The sequence below is a fragment of the Pleurodeles waltl genome, chromosome 3_1 (assembly GCF_031143425.1).
Source record: "Pleurodeles waltl isolate 20211129_DDA chromosome 3_1, aPleWal1.hap1.20221129, whole genome shotgun sequence".
Taxonomy (NCBI): domain Eukaryota; kingdom Metazoa; phylum Chordata; class Amphibia; order Caudata; family Salamandridae; genus Pleurodeles; species Pleurodeles waltl.
This window is the reverse complement of record NC_090440.1, coordinates 177351791-177373123: the sequence shown is the minus strand read 5'-3', so window position 1 is coordinate 177373123 and position 21333 is coordinate 177351791.

The following is a 21333-nucleotide window of genomic DNA, read 5'->3' as shown; positions in this document are numbered from 1 at the left end:
CACTGCCCCTAGTGCAGCGCATGGTCGCCGCTGCCCTGGGGACAGTGCATTCAAAGTAATAGTGTGTACTGGCTCTGTTTGCACACAGCGCACCTCTTTTAAGGTGAACCGTGGCACAGACAGAGAAAGTGCGCTCTATGCATAATACAGCACCAGGATGAGGAACTAGAAATAATTGAGTCATATGCTCAGACCGGAGCTTACCATTAGTGAGACTTTAAACTTGCTTCTAGCTAAGGACATTAAAACATCTTCCCATTGTACATCTTAACACCAGATGTGGTTTCACTCTGTTAATCTCAGGCTAAGTCTAGCTGCTACTTTTATCTGCTACAGCAAACCTGTCCCTCGGGCCTGTATTATCTCGGAGTATGTCTTATAATGCATTGTGGCTCCCCTTTACCTATGTTAAAGAAATCTTCTGAAACTTTGCTGTGCAAGACGACAAACGACTTGCACAATAAGCGCAGTCCACTACAGGCTAGTAACGAAATACTGTCTCCAGCTCCAGTGGATGTAAACAATTATTTTGTTTATTCACTTTTTTTTGTCAAACTTACTTTCTTAGATGTTTTGATACAGGCAGTGAGACAAACAAATGTAGCACCCCAAAGGCCTTCAAGGCAAGTCACATACAGTATGCTAATGAAAGTTACAGCTGCATAAAGAAAAAACGAAGCATGATGAAAGTGTCAAACTCATTCAGATGGGGTACTGTCAACATATTATAGATAAAGGAAATCATCCCAGTGCCCACCAGACCCATTCCACCCTAGGAAAGTAAAGATGTTTTCTTTCCCTGTCAGGAAGACCATTCAGGGCAAATTTCCAGCTTTTGTCCCCATAGTTAGGCTGGTACCAAATGTAGTGGGGGGAAAGTACCCTCAGACTCAGGTTTGAATTACCACAGAGGAGGTGACTGCTCATTACCCTGACTACAGCTCTGAGTGGGCATACAGGCTCTCCACATGGACAGAAGGGTTTCCTCATCTTGAATTTTGAGTGTGAGGGGCAATGTTGGATTATTTGCAGTAGGGCAAAGAGGAACCTCTGGAAAAGTGGGTAGGGTTGTGCTGGAGCATTTTCTTCCTTCGCAGGAATCAATGCCCAATGAGATCAACTGATCTTTGGACCCAGCATAATGGTGTGGAAAACCAGGCAACAGATTTCAATACAAGCCGATTCAATGACACATCAATCAATGAATCAGTTTTTGTAGAGTGCAGCTACTCTGGGCACTGGGAGGTGGGAGAGGGTGGAGCCTGATCTGAAAAGCCACGTCTTGAGGTTCTTCCTGAAGATGGTGGGCGATGGGCTTTGTCTGAGTTATAGGGGTAGATTGTTCCAGCTCTTTGCTGCGGTGTAGGTGAAGGATCTTCCTCCAGCAGTGGTTTTCCGAATACGAGAGATAGTGGCCAGAGCCAGTTGAGCAGAGTGGAAGGATCTGGGGGGGGGTGCTTGAAAGTGATTCATTTTTCTCTCCGGAGCCAGTGAAGGGTCCTCAGGTGCTGGGAGAGTTGTTCTTGGCATGAGAGGTGAAGGACAAGTCTGGCAGTAGCGTTCTGGATGAGTTGCAGCTTTTTGATGTTTCTTGTTGTGGTGCTGGCATACAGAGCATTGCCGTACTCAAGCTTGCTTGTGACTAAGGCATGGGTGACTGACCTGCGGCAGTCTACTGGGATCCATTTGAAAAGTTTCCTGAGTTTGCGGAGGGTGTGCCAGCAGGAGGAGGTTACTGAGTTTACCTCTCAGGTCATAGTTAGGGAGGAGTCGAGAATGATGCCTAGGTTGCGGGCATGCCCAGTCTGTGAAGGTGGGGTGCTGAGAGATGTGGGCCACCAGGAGTCGTCCCATCCTGAGGTGGCGTTTAAAAAAATGATGAACTCTGTCTTTTCAGAGTTGAGCTTGAGGCAGCTTTCTCTCATCCAGGTGGCGACTGCTTCCATTCCCAAGTGGAAATTACTTTTGGCCATGTCTGGGTTTTCGGTGAGGGAAATGATGAGTTCTGTGTCATCGGCGTATGGCAAGATGTTCATTCGGTGGTTTCTAACGATGGCTACGAGTGGGGTCATGTATATGTTGAAAAGAGTTGGACTCAGAGAGGATCCCTGGGCAACTCTGCAGCTGACTCCTGTGGGTATAGATGTGTAGGGGGGAACCTGACAATTTTGACAGGAAGGCGTGGATCCATTTCAGGGCTGTTCCACGGATTCCTACGTTATGGAGTCTGGTGCATTGTGTGCTGTGGGAGACCGTGTTGGAGGCCGCTGAGAGATCGAGGAGTATGAGTGCTGCAGTTTGGCCGTGGTGTAGTAGTGATCAGATGTTGTGGGTGGCTGCAAGAAGAGCTGTCTCATGCTGTGGTTGCTCCAGAACTCAGATTGGGAGCTATCCAGAGAGTTGTTGACCGATGAAATTTCACAGTTCTGTGCTGATGGCTTTTTCCATTACTTTGGCCCAGTAGGGTAGCAGCGAGATGGGCCGGAAGTTCTTTCGTTTTGATGGGTCGGCCGAGGGTTTCTTCAGGAGGGGGCATATTTTGGAGTGTTTCCATTCCTCAGGGAAGGTGCCAGTGTTGATGGAGCGGTTTATTGTGTTACAGAACTCGGGGGTTATGGATGTGCTGGCTCTGACATAGATGTGGTGCGGGAAAGGGTCCGTGGGGGCTCCGGAGTGGGTGCTGTTCATGATGCTTTCTGTTTCTTCCGTGGTGAGCGTGGGTGAGCTGTGGATGGTTTGGGTGGGTTCTGGGGGGTGTTGGTCGTAGGTTCTGGTGCTGGGTTGGTTTTCCGGGAGGAAGCTGTCATAGATGTCTTAGATCTTGCGGTGGAAGAAGGTGGCAGGTTTGTCGCACAGGTCTTGCAACAGGGGGGTGTTGGTGGCTTTGGAGGGGGTATTTGTGAACTCATTTGTAACTGAGAAAAGTTCCTTTATGTTGTGTGTGGAGGAGTTGATGCGTTCCCATAGTGCATTGTTGATATGTCAGCAGTGGATGGCGGTTGTGACTCTGAAGGAGGCGAGGTCTTCGCTGGTTTGGCTATTCCTCCATTTTTCCTCTGGGTGCCTGCGGGTGCATTTGGATTCTTAGAGTTCGGTGGTGAACCAGATGGCTTTCTTTGGTATGCTCTTGCCCGATGTCAGACGGAGGGGGGGCTAGAGTGTTGACGCTTTCGGTGATCCATGCGTTGAGATTGCATGCTGAGGTGTTATCTTTATCGGAGGGAGGCAGGAGGGATTTGGCAAGAGTTGTGGTGAGTTGCTCATTGGTTATTTCATTCCATTTCCTGTGGGGGGTCTTGGGGGCACAGATGTGGCTACTGGGTGTGGTGATGGTGAAGTGTAGGCAGCGGTGGTCGGTCCAGTCTGGGGTGCAGATGGTCTCAATGGTAATCTGTTTGCTTGATGTGAAGATGGGGTCCAGTGTGTGTCCTGCAATGTGCGTGGGCGCAGTGATCAGCTGTCTGAGGCTGAGGTTGGCGAGGTTGTCTAGTAGAGCGGTGGTGTTTGGATTGTTGTGGTCCTCGAGGTGGGAATTCAGGTCGTCAAGGAGGAGGTAGTCATTGGATGCCAGGGACTGGGGGGTGGCGATGTCCATGATGTTGTCGATGAATGCTGGGCAGGGGCCGCGTGGTCTGTAGACCAGGGTGCCACGGATGGAGGAGTTGTGATTGGTGTGGACCAGGAAGTGAAGGTGTTCCATGGTGGTGCACTGTTCTTCGCCCGAGCGGGAGGGCAGGTGTATGAAGCTGGCTCTGTATATACTATCTCAAAGTGAGAGATAGTGTGCACAGAGTCCAAGGGTTCCCCTTAGAGGTTGATTGTGGCAAAATTAGACAATGTTAATGCTCTATTTTGTGGTAGTGTGGTCGAGCATTATGCTTATCAGAGGGCAGTGTTAAGCATTTGTTGTACACACACAGGCAATAAATGAGAACACACACTCAAAGACTTAAATCCAGGCCAATAGGTTTTTATATGGAAAATATTATTTTCCTAAATTCTATTAGAACCATAAGATGCAGAATTCAAGTAAGTACATAAATTGTAAGGTACTTGGCATAGGTAAATATGGAACTTTGAATTAAAACAGTAATGAACACAGTTTTGTCAAAAATGGCAATAAGCTATTTTAACAGTGGACACTGCACAAATTAACAGTTCCTGGGGGAGGTAAGTAAAGGTAAGTTTTTCAGGTAAGTAAAACACTTACAAGTTCAGTCTCTGGGGCGTAGGCAGCCCACTGTTCGGGGTTCAAGTCAACCCCAAACACCCAGCACCAGCAACACAGGGCCAGTCAGGTGCAGAGGTCAAAGTAGGGCTCAAATACCATAGGTGCCTATGGAGACATGGGGTGCTCTGGTTCCAGTCTGCTAGGAGGTAAGTACCTGCGTCCTCGGGGAGCAGACTAGGGTTTTTTTGTAGAGCATTGGGGGGGGTCACAAACAGGCACACAAAATACACCCTCAGCGGCACAACGGCGGCCAGGTGCAGTGTGCAAAATAGGTGTCGGGTTTTAGGTTGAAATCAATGGAGAGACCCAGGGGTCACTCTGGCAATGCAGGCAGGGCACAGGGGGGTTTCTTGGGCCAGCCTCTGACTGGGCAAAATTGAGGGCCGCCTGATGGTCACTCTTGCACCAGTAGTTGGTTTCCCTCTGGCCTGGGGGCTGCGGGTGCAGTGCTTCGCCCAGGCATCGGGTTCTTTGTTACCGGGCAATCGCGGTCAGGGCCTCTGGATTCTCTCTGCAGGCGTCACTGTGGGGGTGCATGGAGGTCGTCTCAGGGTGTCCACATCGTTGGAGTCACCTGGAGGTCCTCTCTGCAGTGTTGGTTCTTCCGGACACGAGCCGGGGGCGTCGGGTACAGAGTGTTGGGGACTCACGCTTCTGGAGTGAGGCTGGAGTCCCTTTAAAAATTGTTGTTTCTTTGTTTCTTGGACAGAGCCACTGTCCACGGAAACTTCTTGGTCCTTTGGGTGCAGGGCAGTCCTCTGAGTCGGCAGAGATCGCTGGTCTCGCTGGATGCGTCGCTGTGCAGGTTCTTTAAGTCTGGAGACAGGCTGGTAGGGCTGGGGCCAAGTGAGTTGTCGTCTCCGTCGTCTCTGCGGGGCTTTTAGGTCAGCAGTACTTCTTCTTCTTTAGGTCATCAGGAAATCTGTTTTCCTGAGTTCAGGGTTACCCATAAATACTCCATTTAGGGGAGTGTTTAAGTCTGGGGGACAGTAGCCAATGGCTACTGTCCTTGAGGGTGGCTATTTCTCCCTGTTGGGAGGGGGCCACATTCCTAATCCTATTGGGGGGAATCCTCCAAAGCAAGATGGAGGATTTCCTAAGGCAGGGGTCCCCTCAGCTCAGGACACCTTAGGGGCTCTCCTGGCTGGAGGGTGACTCCACCTTGTTTTTCTCATTATCTCCTCTGGACTTGCCGCCAAAAGTGGAGGCTGTGTCCGGGGGGGGGGGGGCGGGCATCTCCACTAGCTGGAGTGCACCAGGCTTGAGCCTTTGAGGCTCACCGCCAGGTGTTACAGTTCCTGCAGGGGGAGGTGTGAAGCACTCCACCCAGTACAGGCTTTGTTCCTGGCCACAGAGTTCACAAAGGCACTCACCCCATGTGGCCAGAAACCCGTCTGGATGTGTCAGGCTGGCAGAAACTGGTCAGCCTAGCACTAGTAGTAGGACTGGTATACAGGGGTCATCTCTAAGATGCCCTCTGTGTGCATTTCTCAATAAATCCCACACTGGCATCAGTGTGGATTTATTGTGCTGAGAAGTTTGATACCAAACCTCCCAGTATTCAGTGTAGCCATTATGGAACTGTGGAGTTCATGTTTGACAAACTCCCAGACCATATACTCTTTATGGCTACCCTGCACTTACACTGTCTAAGAACTGGCTTAGAAACTGTAGGGGCATAGTGTTCATGCAGCTATGCCCTCACCTGTGGTATAATGCACCCTGCCTTAGGGCTGTAAGGCCTGCTAGAGTGGTAACTTATCTATGCCACAGGCAGTGGATTGTGAGCATGGCACTCTGAGGGGAGTGCCATGTCGACTTAGTCTTTTTCTCCCCACCAGCACACACAAGCTGTGAGGCAGTGTGCATGTGCTGATTGAGGGGTCCCCAGGGTGGCATAATACATGCTGCAGCCCTTAGAGACCTACCCTGGCCACAGGGCCCTTGGTACCAGGGGTACCATTTACAAGGGACTTATCTGTGTGCCAGGGCTGTGCCAATTGTGGAGACAAAGGTACAGTTTAGGGAAAGAACACTGGTGTTAGGGCCTGGTTAGAAGGGTCCCAGCACTCTTACAATCATAACTAGCATCAACAAAAGGCAAAAAGTAATGGGGCAACCATGCCAACAGTGGCATTTTAGCCGGTCTCTCCTTAGGATGAGGTATCCATCCAGTGTGGCAATGGCGATGTCTGGTCCTGAGGTGGGGTTGGTCCAGGTCTCGTTAAGGAAGGAGATGTCCGGTCGAGTGGTGTTGATCAAATCCCAGAGTTTGGTGGCATGCTTGTGGAGGGATTGGATGTTCTGGAGGAGGCAGTTGATGGAGTTGTGGTGGGTGTTGTTGTTTCTGGGTGTGGGAGTACCTTCTGCTTGTTGCCGCCGGCACTGAAGTTACAGTTCCTGCTCGAAAAAGGTCCATCCATGTCCTTGGGGGATGTGGTGAGCAGTCGCTGAGACGTCAGGTGTTAAGGCGGTGGAGGGTCACGGGGTCATAATGGATGCTGGCCAGGGGATGGCTTGTTGGAGATCCAGGGTTCCTGGCGCTGGCCGCAATCCGGGCACAGATGGGCTTGCCTTTGGCACACCAGCGTCTCACCCGCTGTGCACGGCCGCCCTGAGGCCACCATTAAGAAGGGGAGGGGGGCAGGTGGTCCGGTCAGCTGGAAGGCCAGAGGGTGGGAAAAGGTGCTTTGTGGGTGGAGGGGGTGGAGCCACAGGGGCAGGAGCAACCCGGGAGGGAGAGGGACAGAAAAGGAAAGAAAAAGAGAAGAACCAAAAGTAGAAAATGAGTGAAAGGAAAATGGCAGAAGTATAGAAGAAGGAGTAAAGGAGAGATAGGGAGAGATACTTACTTGTTGATGGCCACTAGACCACCAGGGATGAGGCGCAGGCAGGAGCCTGAGGGTGGAGAAGGGCCTCGAACTTGAACTGAAAGTCAGGCAGACTATCAGTTCATTCCCAGGCAAGGCAGGGGCAGCAGCAGCAGCCAGAGGAGCTGAGGAGGGCAGCAGATGCTGACCAGGAGGTATGATCAATTTGGCCATACAAGGAAAACTCCAGTCGGGAATAAAGTTAAGGGGTTTAATTACAAACTTAAGGCCTGAATTAGAAGTCGGCGGAGGGGAATTCTCTGTTGCAAACATGACGGATATCCTGTCCGCCGGATGTTCCTCACTCAAGGACACTTTCTCATACTCTCTATGTGTAGAACAATAGACATCTACTACCAAGCTAGCATTCTCATGGGAACAAAATGTGGAAAAAAGGTACACGTTCACAAAACGACTTGACATTTTCTGCACAGTCATAAATACACGGCCGAGCGGGCCGAGCTGATGGCCTTACTTAGGCTAATGAAAATGAATTAAAACAGCACATTAAACATTCAAATAATACACATCCTAATATGCAAACTATAACTTCAGCATTAATAAACTTTAATTAGAATTTATGTTACAATAACGTTAAATGAAAATAACTCTGTTCATACATTTCCATTAATGTGGCGCAGAACTACATTTCTTTATTTTGCATACACATTTAAAACACTTGACATCAAAAAATCTAATCTTGTTTTAATACAGACTGTTAGTTTAAACTCTAAAGTATAACATAATGACAGATTAATTCTTCAAACATGTAATTTAATCTCAATACCACATAGGTTTCGGTAACTAGTCTAAAGTGAATGCACACTAACATGACTTTTCAGTGCATCACATTACAATCAAATGATTAGTACTTTGATTACCACAATGCATAAACTGTCACGTATAGATGATTACTGTGACATGAGGGACAACATTAAGTTTTCCACTACATCAGTTGCCTCTGGGAAGTTTTACCCCATTTGCTATCGAGCGGACAGCAGTCTCCTTCACCCACTAGCTGATGCCAGACATAAAAGTGGTACCCCTAAGTAACATTCTCAGAATGCTCTTTGGAAAAGGTGGAAGATCAAAAGAGGACTAGATCTGCTGTTTGTCACTGAGATAATCCCTATAGGACTGGATCTGTTCTGTCGTGTTCCCTGGACAATGAAGGGGAATCCAACGGTCAGTTTGCTGACCACCTGTGTGGCTGCAACTGTGAAAAACTATTTTTTAAAAACTTCAGAGCTAAGCCCCATTCAGGTTGAAACTTAAAAATAATTTAAGTGCAAAATCTCAAAAGCTCCAGAGGTTCAGCTAAACCAACCTGCTTCAAGAATCTGGCCTTTAGTTTCCCTCCAATGGCTACAGTTTCAGCTGTGGTCTATTGAGTTAGGATTTTTCCGCTCTCTGCATTGGGACCTTGAAAATTTTAACTTTTTGACTTTTAGACTTTCACTAGAATCAATTCAATTGTTGTTCCCAACCATGCTCCTTCGCAATCAGCCTCAAATCACGCCTATGTCCTGGTTTACATCCTCTGTAGACTATTACTGCTTCAAGTCTGAGTACTGTGTGCCACTTTACCAGGGATAGAACAGAGGTTAATTTTATTTAACTTGCATGACATTTAGCAGGTTGTGGCCTTATACTTTGAGGTAGACACTTGTCACTTAAAATAATATTCCTCATTCCTATATATATATTATATGCTGTCTCTTTATCAGGCACACGTGTTCCTAATTGCCTTTTACCTGGATCTTCCTATATTGCCAGCACATACCTACTCCCACTCCCTGCTCCAGCAGAGGGGAGATGTGGTCAGTCTGTGTGCTTGGACAATCACGTAGAAAGTTTGAGTCAAATATTGGATGGCCACGGAGAAAGCAATTTACATTTGCTTTTCCAGGTGGTGTTTGAAAGAGGTACAAAAAATATGCAAGTGGCTATTTACATTGCATATTTGGCATTTGAAAAGCAACTTACAAAGTATTAATGTGGGGCACTTTGCTAAAAGATAGTGTGAGAAATTGTGTTGTTGGCTGACTGGGGTGTGAGTCGTGGTCAAGCTACAGCCACAATTCCTTACAGGGTGAACTAAAAAAAGTCACTAAATTAACCTGTGCTAACCCCTGTGTAGCTTGGCACAAAAGCAGACAGACTTAGAGGCAATGAGTAAAGTATTTCTGCAGCACACAAACAGTAATAAAGTGAAAACATGACACAAGAAATATCCCAAACCAATTTAGAACAATGGAGCAAATTTGAATAAATTGACATCAAAATGACAAAAAGTACAACCAGAGTTATGATTTTTCAAAATTTTTAGTAAAATCTAGTACCTAAAAGATCATAGCACCAACCGTGGACTTCTAGTCGCAGGAGACCGGGTCAAAGTAGAAAAATATGGCCAACTGTGATGAAGTGCAGTTTGGAAACAAATTTATTCTGGGCTCTGTCAGCACTTACTTTCGGAGGTAGAAAAATTCTTGAGAAAAATGTTCTGAGAAGGTACGGTTCAGCGGGGCAAGGCTGCAGGAGGCATCTGAGGAGGGAGCGTCATTGTTGGTTGGCCGTGGGTCGAAGCATGGTGAAGGGCTCTAGGTTCGGACTTAGTCATTGAGATGGAAGGCAAAAATCTTCAGTGGGACAAGGCAGAGGGCTGTAAGCCGAAGACAGTTCCACGAGGTCAGAAACCCCTTTAGTGAAGGACCTCCAAAAAGGATTTGCTGCCACACAGAAGAACATAGTAGGAGAAGCTGCAAAGTCAATCCGACAAGTGATGGACCTCGGGCTGATAGGCAAGCAGGATGGCCCCAGTCTCCTCCTGGTTTTCAGAGTAGTTTGTAGCAAAAACATTTCTAAGTCCTCACTTTTAGATTTTGGCCATTGGAGCACTTTTAGCACTACTTCCAAGGGTCCAGGACTGGAGGGGCACCACTTGGAGGGTCAGGCTTCACTAAGGCTGCATTCAGGTGCAGGTTAAAGATGGAGGAGGTCTTTTGTGTCTCTGTGACTCTAGAAGTGTACAGAAGAGTTGGTGCCTAGGGTCCCCTTTTTGTACTGTGGTGCCCTGGTCCTGGAAGGTGGGAGAAGCTTCTAGCCAGTGGCTTTGAAGTGCATGGAATTTTCTGAATCCCCTGTCCTGGCTCCAAGCTGGCTGTAGTGAAAATGCGGCCCTTTGTGTGAGGGCAAAGCACAGGCTATTCAGTCTGCCCCCCATTCTACCAGTAGATGACACACTGAAGAATACCAAATTTCTCTATGGTGTGACTCTCTGGAAAGAATTTCTAAAGTCTAACTGTCAAATTACTTCCAGTCATGTGACCCAGGCCAGGCTGTACTCACAAAAGGGCTAAGGGCAGAAAAATGCTAACTTTCCAAAAGTGGCATTTTTAAAATAGTGATCTAAAACCTGACTTTACCATTAAATGGGGCTTTTCACCACAGTTCCAAAGACACCAAACAGCACATTTCTACCAGCTCCCAGTTGGAAATTATAGCTCATTAAATGTAATAAGGAATCCCCAATGTTATCCCATGGGAGGCGTAAGCCGCACAGTAGTGAAAAATGAATTCATGAGTTTTTCACTACAAAGACATTCAAACTTTAAAAGTACATGTCCAGCCTTTTCCTTAGTCAGCACCCTGCCCTATGAGGTACTTAGGGCCTACCCTAGGGATGATTTTATATAACAATAGGGGAATTTAAGGCTTGGCAAAGGAGTTTAAATGCCAAGTCGACATGGCAGTGCAACACTGCATTCAGGCTGCATTGGCAGGCCTGGGACACGTTTTAAGGAGCTACTTAAGTGGGTGACACAATAAGTGCTGCAAACTCGGTAGAAGCATAGGCCACGGGTAAATGGTATACCACTGTACGAGCGACTTACATGTAAATTAAATAAATATGCCAATTGGGTATAAGCTAATTTAACCATGTTTTAGGGAGAGAGCACAAGCACTTTAGCACTGGTTAGCAGTGATAAAGTGCACAGAGTCCTAAGGCAAACAAAAAGATATTCAGCAAACAGTGGAGGGAAAAATGTAAAAGGTTTGGGGCTGACCATGCAGAGAGGACCAGGCCTAACAGGTAGCATACAGCCAGAAACTCTATGCCACTTAGAGCTGCTGGGGTATAGCATGACATAGGGAGGAATAGAAAGCATTTTAATTTTAATGTCTCTTTATTTTTCCAACTTTGCATGTGTACAGCACACAAAGTGGGAAAATTATTAAATGACAGCTTTTGCACTGGAAGGGTCCCTTTCCAGTATAAAATCTATGGTTTAGAGAACGGCCACACCCTTGCACTATTGCACATGGCAGTCAAAAGTGTGCCAATGTTGGGTGAGGGAAAAAATGTGCCATCACTTAGTTGATGTAGCGCATGTTTTCTTTATCTGTTAAGCTCAAGGGAGTGCAGCAAGTGCAGCAACTCTTGACATATTAGTAAATGTGGGCTTTAATTTGGCCTCACAGAGCCTTGGATGATGACCTGGCTATTATATTGTTTCCCTTCTGTACCGATTGTGGGCTAGTGAGACTAGGGTTAGCTTTATGTTGTCCTTGTAGGGCGGTCAGTATCACCAGAAGTAAATGCCATGGAAGCAGCGCAGCGGCAAGAGAGTTGTCATCTTTCTGAAGAAGAGCGACCTGTGACGCAAGTACAGTCCGGATGACACACTGAGTCCAAAGGTACTGTTTAGGTATTGTGCACCATCCGTGCTGCTCAAATCTCATTCAATACTTTACTGTACATATATTTATGTCTTTCCACCTGTGTCCACCTGTCTCGCACAGCAGCTCCTCTGCGGGCTGGTGTGAGGGAGTGGTGTAACTTTCTTCTTCTCAAAACATTGTGGGAGTCCAAAACAAGCATTGGCAATACCAGTAAAAGGCGTTTACACAATGAACATAATTTGGCACTACACAGAAGAGATGGCCAGGGGAGGTAGAAAGGAAGAGATCTGGAGCACATATGGATTGGGACTCGGACAAGAAAGGTAGGTTTAGCCCACAGAGTGAAAAGATGATGGTTATAGCTGAAGATGCTTCAGAGGCAAGGTGTTAGGAGCACGGACAATACTTAAGGCATTCCATGCCCACAGTTTTAAAGGTATTCTCTAAACCATTTTGCAATTCAGTAAAGGCTTGTCAGATCCCAAAGTGGGCTTAGAAATGGATATGGAATCGCAGTTTGGAATGGAAGTGTTTATAGTATTGCTTTGAAATGGTGACTCAGTATAAAAAAAAACAAATACACGCATGAACAGAGACCTCTTAGGGACAGCAGATCTGAATACCAATCTTCGCATTTTCTGCCTAAAAACATTTTTTAACTGCTTGTTTCCCTTAAAGAGACAGCTACTGCTTTTAAAAATATAACGTTTCTTCTCAGTGGCTAAATCGGGCGGATCATGCAGTGGTCCCCTTGTACGCTTACTAACGTAGTAAGGATGCCACGGATCCTGGCGCAAAGAAGGAAGGAAAATAGCCCTTCGAGTGCAGTTGGGTGGTATATTACAGCAATTATCAGGGCTCAATGAGACCCCTCAGAGCTCTGGGCCCCATTGTGGCTACACCAGCTTCACAACTGGCCGCTACACATCTGTGTCCACTGCATACTCGTCTCGATGCCATCCAACATGATTTCAAAAGCGAAAGGTCAGGGAAGCTTGACTTTTGCCAACCAGTTACCAACTCCCGCTCAGGGCTGTCCATGGGCACCTTTGTAAAATTGGCAGGCAAAAGATATGGTTCTCCCCAAGTTTTATTGGACTCAGTACTGGTATTCCGAGTTTAGAAGATTATTCAGTCCTTAGAAGTATGGAAGGTAGAGCTACCCTTACTAGGATTCTCACTCGTGTAACATGCAGACCATAGCAGATGTCAGCAGTGAGCATTAACTGCTGAGGAGATCTAAACCCAAATTGCAGCCGCACATTGTCATTCTTGTGAGGTCGATTGGATGCGTGCCATACATGCTTATTAATAACAGCATCTTTGAAAAGTTGTAAACATTATGGCCCTCATTCTGACCCTGGCGGTCGGCGGAGAGACGGCGGTCGGACCGCGAACAGACCGGCGGTATTAAAAATGGCATTCTGACCGCGGCGGTCCCCGCCGCGACCGACCGCTACTTCTCCACTCCGACCGCCACGGCGGTCATGACCGCGGGACTGGAGTTTGCGCACTCCGGCCCGGCGGTCGTCCCAAGACCGCCAAGGGTATTATGACCCTGCCTACCGCCGCGGTTTCTTGCGGGCGGGAACCGCCGTGCGAACCATGGCGGTAAGCACTATCGGGGCCAGGGAATTCCTTCCCTGGCACTGATAGGGGTCTCCCCCACCCCCCACTACCCACCCGAGTCCTCCCCCCACACCCTCCACCCCCCTGCCACCCCCCAGAGGTGGTACGAACCCCCTCCCCATCCCCACCCCCACATGCACATACATGTACCCCGACATGCACACACCCCCAACATGCACATATACACACCCCCTACACACACATACACAACGGGGACACATACCCGCACACATACATGCCGACATGCGCACCTGCCGAACAGCACACATTACCCATAGACACAGCAGCACCCCCCGCCCGCATACACGCACTCACACACCCCCTCTACACACTCACACGCACACCCCCATGCACGCCCACATCACACAACACCCCCCCACCCCCTCCCCTCACGGACGATCAACTTACCTTGTGCGTTGGTCCTCCGGGAGGCGACGGGAGCCATAGGGACGTGACCGCCAACAGAAGACCGCCAACAGAAGACCGCCACACAGAAATGTGGGTCGTAATTCTGTGGGCGGTGTTCTGCTGGCGTGGCGGTGGAGGTTGACCAGTCTCCACTTTCCCGCCGACCGCCAGTGTGGCTGCTGGCGGTTTTCCGGCGGAACGCTCCCAGCGGTCAGAATGCGCACAGCGGCACACCGCCGCGGTCGGCGGTCTTCACCGCGGCGGTAACTCAGCGGTCTTGCGAAAAGACCGCCAAGGTCAGAATGAGGGCCTATGTGATTCTTGTAGTAGTTTTCGAAAGGATCCCTACAGTGTATGCACATGCCAAGGTGAATCTTTATGTTATCCAGGCATATGGGGGCCCCAATCGGCGATAGTTTGTTAGACTGGGCATCTTTTGGCGTGTTTCTCACTGTCTTTTTGCTTTCTGACCTCCTGTTTTTGTGATATGCTGTACTTCGTTTTTGCTAGTTTCTTGTCTCTGCGCATTTTACAACTGCTGATCAGTGCTAAAGTGCAAGTACCACCTGTTTAAAATATGATTATGATTGGTTTTCCATGATTGGCAAACCGGATTGACTAGTGAGTCCGTAGTATAGTACACTATGGGGGTGATTCTAACCCTGGCGGTCGGTGTTAAAGCGGCGGCCAACCCGCCAACAGGCTGGCGGTCCAAAGAATGGAATTCTGACCCTGGCGGGAACCGCCAACACAGCCCGCCAACTTAACACTCCGACCGCCGCGGCGGTACAGACAAACAGCGCGGCGGTCACCGCCAACAGGCAGGCGGCAGACAATGTACCGCCCACAGTATCATAACTCACCAATCCGCCACCTTTTCCGGGGCGGGAGCACCGCCGATAAAAACACGGCGGAAACAGACTACGAACGGGAAAACGCTCACCACTACGCACTCCACGAGGAAGGAGGACAGCATGGAACCCGAATTAAACATCCTACCTGCTCTCGTCTACCTTCTCATCTACCACGAGTACGAAGTCCGGCGCAGACGACAACGGTGAGTACTGCACCTACGACACACGGGAGGGGGAGGACGAAAGGTTACGGGCACACACATATGCGACCCCCCCCAACTATGTACTCACCAATGCAGAGCACCAAGTCACAGTGACACCACCCAAACACCCCTGAAAAATGCTAGGACATAATCATATTTGGAATAAATATTTATGTACCAAAAAGCTCCAGAAAATTAGCGTACAACCATGAAAGATATCCACAACAAAACAAATGACATACACATCAGTGTATAACTGAAGTACCAAGTCCTGCACATCCTACGAATTCAGCATGTCCGTGGGCCAAAGTCTTGAGAAACAAGGGCAAAGCCCACACAGGAGACCTGAGTCCTTTGGAGAGAACACTGCAGGGGCATCAGATGTAAAAACTACAGGCACCTCAGGGGGAAGGGAAGGGGGGGCACCACAGCCACATGAGTCCACGACACCAGATCCACGAGGAGCCACCATGCCCACTGGACCATCCTTGGGAGTGCAAAGCCACAGTCTCACAATGTCTCTACAGTGGGTGGGCTGCCCACTGGACGATCCTGGGGAGTGCAAAGCCACAGTCTCTCAAGTCTCTGCAGTGGGTGGATTGCCCACTGGACCATCCTGGGGAGTGCAAAGCCACAGTCTCTCAATGTCTCTACAGTGGGTGGGCTGCCCACTGGACCATCCTGGGGAGTGCAAAGCCACAGTCTCTCAATGTCTCTACAGTGGGTGGGCTGCCCACTGGACCATCCTGGGGAGTGCAAAGCCACAGTCCATCAGGTGGATGACAGTCTCCACTGGTCAAGGAGGAGGCATGGTGGGCACAGTGAACCATCAACGGTGCTTGAGACGGCGGTGCCCTGTTCAGCGGTGCTTGAGACGGCGGTGCCCAGTGGAGCGGTGCTTGAGAAGAAGGGCCCAGCGGAGCGGTGCTTGAGACGGCGGGGCCCAGTGGAGCGGTGCTTGAGACTGCGGGGCCCAGCGGAGCGGTGCTTGAGAAGAAGGGCCCAGCGGAGCGGTGCTTGAGACGGCGGGGCCCAGCGGAGCGGTGCTTGAGAACAAGGGCCCAGCGGAGCGGTGCTTGAGAAGAAGGGCCCAGCGGAGCGGTGCTTGAGAAGAAGGGCCCAGCGGAGCGGTGCTTGAGACGGCGGGGCCCAGCGGAGCGGTGCTTGAGAAGAAGGGCCCAGAGGAGCGGTGCTTGAGAAGAAGGGCCCAGAGGAGCGGTGCTTGAGAAGAAGGGCCCAGCGGAGCGGTGCTTGAGAAGAAGGGCCCAGCGGAGCGGTGCTTGAGACGGCGGGGCCCAGCGGAGCGGTGCTTGAGAAGAAGGGCCCAGCGGAGCGGTGCTTGAGAAGAAGGGCCCAGCGGAGCGGTGCCTCAGAGGAAGGGCCCAGCGGAGCGGTGCTTGAGACGGCGGGGCCCTGTTCAGCGGTGCTCTTCTGCACCGCGGGCCCTGTTCAGCGGTGCCTATCTCCACGGTGGGGCCCTGTTCAGCGGTGCTCTTCTGCACCGCGGGCCCTGTTCAGCGGTGCCTATCTCCACGGCGGGGCCCTGTTCAGCGGTGCTCTTCTGCACCGCGGGCCCTGTTCAGTGGTGCCTATCTCCACGGCGGGGCCCTGTTCAGCGGTGCTCATCCAGCAGGTCAAGGGAGCCAGACCTGGCCTGGACTCCCTGTTCAGTCGCCCTCGGACCGTGACGTTTCTGGACCCTTCGGGGACGGACTCCTGGCCTCCTTAGTGTCCTCCTTCCCAGCTGGGATGTGGCATGTGGGGTCCACCTTCTCCGCGCTCCTGCTGCCCTTCCGCTCCTTTGATGGGGCTCTCGGGCCCTTGCCTCCCCTAGATGGTGTGGGTGGTGAAGTGGCCGCACATTGCTCCTTGGGGGCAGCCCTGTCGGTCCTCGCACGGCGGTCCTTGTTTTGGCGGGTCCTCTTGCCGGGGGGGGGGGCTGGACGTGTCCTTGCTGCTGATCGATGTGTCACTGCTGGCAAAGGGTGGGCTCCAGAACCCAGGCACAACAGTGACACCCGAAGCTGGGCTGGTGGTGGCTGCGGTGCTCTTGGGACTCTTTGAAGATGGATGGGGGAGGTCATCGGGGGGAAAGAGGTTAAGGTTAGCCAGGAAAAGTTTTTTAGGGCCAAGGTAAAGGGTAGGAGAAGTGGAGATGGAAGTGGAGGTAGAGGAGGTGGTTGTAGGAGAGTCAGGTGTGCTGTCATTGGGTGAAGGTGCTGGTGCTGTAGGCTGTCGTGAGGTGGATGGCTGTTGGGTGGGTGGCTGCCTGCGTTTGTGTGTCTTGGAAGAGGGGGTGACAGACACAGTGGGAGAGGACACAGGGGACGTGTACATGGCAGTGGGGGTGGTGACTGCACGAGTGTGGACTGTACTGGAGGGTGAGGTGGTGATGGAAGCACTGGCTGATGTTGGGGTGCATGCAGGTGTGAGTGTAGACGTCACAGGGAGGGAGGAGGGAGACGAGGAGGAGGGGGACACAGGGGTGGCAGTGGCTGTTGGCATGTCTGCATCTGGGTGTTGCTCGGGTGAGTGTTTGCGGGATCTGTGGTGCTTGTGTTTGGATGAGCTGCTCTTGGGTGTTGAGGTGTGTGCAGGCTGGTCTGATGGTGTGGATGGGATAGGCTGAGGAACAGGAGACAGAGACAGGCTGGAGGCAGTAAGAAGAGGGAGGCTGGAAACAGGGACAATGGCTGCCGTCAGTGCTGAGGCCAGAGCAGTGAACGCTCGTTGATGGGCAGCCTGACCCGAATGAATGCCCTCCAGGTACGCATTGCTCTGTTGCACCTCCCTTTGCACACCCTGGATGGCATTCAAAAGGGTCGTCTGCCCAACAATGAGCGTCCTTACCAGGTCAATGAGCTCCGCACTGAGGGCAGCAGGGGCAACAGGGGCAGGGGCTGAGGTGCCTGGGGCGAAGGAGACGCGCGCCTTCCTGGGCGAACCGGCACGGAGCGAAGACTGAGGGGCTGCTGGGAGGGCGGGGCTGGTGCGCTGGGTGGCGGCTGTACCTGTAGAGGCGGGGGGCACGGATGTTGCCGCCACCCCTAGGGAGCTCCCATCCGAGGACGTGTCGCTTTCGCTGCTCTCACCAGCGGTCCCCGTCGTGGTGCTCCCCTCGCCCTCCGGATCACTGGTGCCCTCGGTGTCTGTTCCTGGGCCCACCGGGGCCTTGTGTCCTGCAGCTCCCTCGTGCTCCGATGCCAAATCTCCTCCGCCTGATGATGCTAATGCACACATGCACAAGAAGATGGAGAGAAAGGGTGGGGGGAGAAAAAAGAAGACCAGGTTGAGTGCATGCAATGTCAACACCGTTGGCGGAGAGGACAGACACAGGTGCCTAATGCACTAAGCCGCGCATTCGGGGTACACTACTCAGTACTACTGACTAAGACAACAGGCCAAGAGACGTCAAACGCGCACATGGGAGATGCTGGACCTTCAATGGCTGTACTTGTCACCCTACCGAGGTGGGGGCCGGGGGCACAGGGCCATGCCTAAGGGAGAGGACTACACTACAGAAAGCGCCCTGGCCTAATGTCACCCACAGCCCTCCTCCCCCACCCAGACGCCTCCACTGCGCAGAAAGATAGGAGAATGTGCTGATACTCACCCCCTTGTGTCTGCTGTGATGTCTTAAAGCGCCCATCCAATTCAGGGTAGGCCACTGCCAGGATCCGGGACATCAGGGGGGTCATGGTGCGACTGGCACCCCTCCTAGGTTGGGAGGCCATCCCCAGCAGTGTTTCTGCGGTCTTCCTTGTTCCGCGGCGGATGTCCTCCCACCTCTTGCGGCAGTGGGTGCCCCGTCTGTTGTGGACCCCCAAGGTCCGGACTTCCTTGGCGATGGCACGCCAAATCTCGATCTTCTGATGGGCGCTGACCTATTAGACATGTACAGGGTGGAAAGGAGGAAATCATCAATGGCCTGCATGTTAGATGTAATTGGCCCCCCCCACCCACTTTGCCATATGGCACATGCTCTCATCTGTCGGGCGTTGCACTCCTCATTCGCCCCCCACCCCACCAACTTACATCCACCCCAATCCACACAGGCATAGCCCATTCCATTAGCACCTGGTGTACTCACTTGTTGGTCTGGAGGACCGTAGAGTAGCGCATACTGGGGGAGGACCCCATCCACGAGCTTGTCCAATTCTTCAGACGTGAAGGCAGGGGCCCTTTCCCCAGTCGCAGCAGCCATTGTATCTTCCAGACCGAGGTCACAGCAGCACTTGCAGTATAGGTCCTCTCCTGTGGATGATCAGGTCTCGAGTGATTAAGCAGATAGAAAATGGCGGTCACGTCCGCGGCGGTGCGTACCGCGGCGGTGCGTACCGCGACCGCCGGCGCACTTCGTTATTGGCTCCTGAAACCCATAGGCTTCAATGTTAACCAATGCGGCTTTGCGCCGCGGTCTTCGACCGCCTACCGCCACGGTGTGCCCCGCCAGCGCATTGACCTCACATCCCATTGTCCCACTTCACAGGTCAGGCAGCCGCCATTTCAAGGGCCCACATGGCTTAATTTTGACTGCGACACACAGGCCTAGGCCTTGCATTGCCACACATACACGCCTTTCAACCCATTGCCATTCTTTAACTGTGCAAGCTGTCTGTACGTACCTGTGGTTTGGCTGACTCTGTGCTCCATGTTGTCCTTCCTAGGCACCGTCCGCTGGGACTTGCGATGAGAAGGAGGAATCCTCGCGTGTACCGACCGCTGGTGGACCTGTCGACAATGGAAGAACGCCATATAATACTTCGATACCGACTTGACCGTGCCACTGTCCATGAACTGTGTGCCCAGCTGGAGCCAGCCCTGATGTCCGCCAACCCACAGGGATTCCCCCTCTGGTGCAGGTTTTGTCAGTCCTCCATTTTTTGGCCAGTGGGTCATTCCAGACCACAGTGGCCATGTCATCTGGAATGTCTCAGCCTATGTTTTCTAAGATTTTGAGCAGAGTGTTGTCTGCCCTGATGAAACTCATGCGGAGCTACATCATTTTCCCCGAGGAGGGTGACTTGCCCACAGTGAAGGGTGATTTCTATGCCCTTGGACATATCCCCAACATCATTGGTGCCATTGATGGGACCCATGTGGCTTTGGTACCCCCAAAAGACGATGAGCAGGTGTACCGAAACAGAAAAAATTATCATTCGATGAATGTCCAGGTGGTCTGTTTGGCTGACCAGTACATCTCCCATGTAAATGCCAAGTTCCCAGGGTCAGTGCATGACGCGTATGTGATGCGAAATAGCAGCATCCCCTATGTGATGGAGCAGCTACAGAGACAACGTGTGTGGCTAATAGGTGACTCTGGTTACCCCAACCTGCCGTGGCTACTGACCCCAGTAAGGAATCCCCGGACAAGGGCAGAGGAACGCTACAATGAGGCCCATGGGCGTACAAGGAGGGTGATTGAGCGAACCTTTGGGCTCCTGAAGGCCAGGTTTAGGTGCCTGCATATGACTGGTGGATCCCTAATGTACTCACCAAAGAAGGTGTGCCATATCATTGTGGCGTGCTGTATGCTTCACAACCTGGCTTTGCGACGCCAGGTGCCTTTCCTGCAGGAGGATGGTCCAGATGGTGGTGTTGTAGAAGCCGTGGAGCCTGTGGAGAGTGAAGAGGAGGAAGACTCAGAGGACGACACAGACAATAGGGATAGAGTGATACAACAGTATTTCCAGTAACACCCAGGTAAGAATCACCCACGCCATTTCACAATTGCTTCTAGCCTCCTGCATCTGTACTTTCTGTAGTTCCCCACAGATGTTTTTCAGTAATTTTTGCCTTTCCCTTCCCTTCTCAGTGCTGTCTGACTCAGTACCTGACTTCTGCTTGGTTCGCCCATGAAATACAGCGTATTGACATTGGTATGTTGTCATGACTAATTGACAGAACAGAAATTGAACAGTAATATGTTATCCATTTGTTAATAATACAGCATGACTCAAAACTGGTTTGTGTGCAAAATGTGATTTATTTACAGTGCTAGATATCGGTACATGTGATTCTAAGGGTGATGGGTGGGGGTGGAGGAATATCCATGGCAGAGTCCAGTTCTCAGTCTCACAGGTGCATTGTTCTTTTGCCTGTGGAAGGATGGAGCATAGGCAGTTCATGGTTGGACAGGGTGGCAATGTGGGACAGTGGGAAGAGTTCAGGGGGTATGTCCTGCTGGCGGGGGTCTTGACATCCTACTCTGTCTTTTTCTTTGGTCTCAGGCTCCTCTTACGGGGTGGTTGTTCTTCAGCAGGAGGTGGGGTTCTGGGGGGCTGTCGAGGTGTTGGGACCTCCTGTCCACTAGCGCCGGCGGAGGTGGTAGGCTGTTCCTGGTCCGGCCTAGTGACAGGGGCCCTGTGTGGTGCACCATGGTCCCGCAACGCGTCCTCTATCCTGTGGAGGGCCAGGACGATGGTCCCCATTGCGGTCCCAATGATTCTCAGCTC